The sequence below is a fragment of the Trypanosoma cruzi genome (genome assembly GCF_000209065.1).
Source record: "Trypanosoma cruzi strain CL Brener chromosome Unknown tcruzi_1047053421573, whole genome shotgun sequence".
Taxonomy (NCBI): domain Eukaryota; phylum Euglenozoa; class Kinetoplastea; order Trypanosomatida; family Trypanosomatidae; genus Trypanosoma; species Trypanosoma cruzi.
In genome coordinates this window covers 1-965 of record NW_904885.1, presented here as the reverse complement: position 1 = coordinate 965, position 965 = coordinate 1, and the positions used below count along the sequence as shown (strand labels likewise).

At 60.9% G+C, this 965-nt stretch overlaps 4 non-coding genes across 4 annotated transcripts, besides 1 other annotated feature; all 4 read left to right on the top strand.

Moving 5' to 3' along the window:
* The first annotated feature begins 65 nt into the window (after window positions 1-65).
* Window positions 66-152, top strand: Tc00.1047053421573.40. The gene has a single exon (XR_008254181.1). It is a non-coding gene; the product is annotated as a C/D small nucleolar RNA (snoRNA), TB11C4C2 (small nucleolar RNA).
* A 201-nt stretch (window positions 153-353) lies between these two features.
* Window positions 354-443, top strand: Tc00.1047053421573.30. Its single transcript, XR_008254180.1, has one exon. It is a non-coding gene; the product is annotated as a C/D small nucleolar RNA (snoRNA), TB11C4C3 (small nucleolar RNA).
* A 146-nt stretch (window positions 444-589) lies between these two features.
* On the top strand, window positions 590-661 carry Tc00.1047053421573.20. Its single transcript, XR_008254179.1, has one exon. It is a non-coding gene; the product is annotated as an H/ACA snoRNA, TC11C4H3 (small nucleolar RNA).
* Window positions 662-767: 106 nt separating this feature from the next.
* On the top strand, window positions 768-864 carry Tc00.1047053421573.10. The gene has a single exon (XR_008254178.1). It is a non-coding gene; the product is annotated as a C/D small nucleolar RNA (snoRNA), TB11C4C1 (small nucleolar RNA).
* A 7-nt stretch (window positions 865-871) lies between these two features.
* Window positions 872-920: a microsatellite.
* Window positions 921-965: the final 45 nt, after the last annotated feature.

The window sequence follows — 965 nt, the reverse complement described above, 5'->3', positions numbered from 1 at the left end:
CCCTCTGCTCTCGCTGCGCGGTTTTGCGGCCCAGCGACGCGCACGCCCGCACACACACACACGCGCTACGATGGAGACATGTTGTTCGAGGTCCAAACAGTTTGAGCGACGCATTGAGAACGGAACAATAAAAATCACCTTTCGGCTGAGCGCCCGCTCCCCTCCCTCCCACTTCCTGCTATTGTTGTCGTTTTTCTTTCTTGCGCAACGGCGCGCACGTAACATCGTGCCCTGTCTGGCGCCCTGCCTGTGCAAACGGTTGGTGGCGGGCCCGCCCAAAAGCGCAAGAGAGAGAAAGAGAAAGAGAGGGCCGAATTGCCCGGAGGTGGGTTGTGGTGGGCGCACGCCGCTGCTGATGGAAGCAACCAACTCTTGTGCGCGAGGGCGCGTGGCCCCGTGAACGCGCTTGCGTGATGGCCAAAAACAAACTCAACAGGTCTGACAGCCGCCCCGCCCGCCGCAACCTCGCCGGCTGGCCCCCGCGCCTCCCCTCGCATGGCCAGGAAAGGCGCGTCTTGAGACCCACCGCTCCGTGACGCTGGGCGCTTGGGTGCATCGGCGCCCCGAGAAAGAGACACGCCGGTCGTGAAGCGCAACAACCCTTGGGCCGGTGGCGCGCTGTCGGTGCCGCGCGTGGCGCCACCGCCCGGTTGCGCGAGAGTTTGCGGTGACGGTGCGCGCGTCGAGGCTCCCTCCCCAGTTCGGGAAACGATGGGAAAAAACAAAACCAAAGAGGACGCGCACGGGTGAGAGATGCGGCTGCGACGCGTGATGAAATTCCACAGTTTCCTGTCAGTCTGACGACGAAAACGCGTGAGGACGCAGTTCCCGACTCAGCTCACACTGAAGTGCTTTGCTTTACACCCCCATCTTTCTTTTTTTTTCTTTTTCTTTTTTTCTTTTTCTTTTTTTCTTTCTTTGTCCCTCTGCTCTCGCTGCGCGGTTTGCGGCCCAGCGACGCGCAC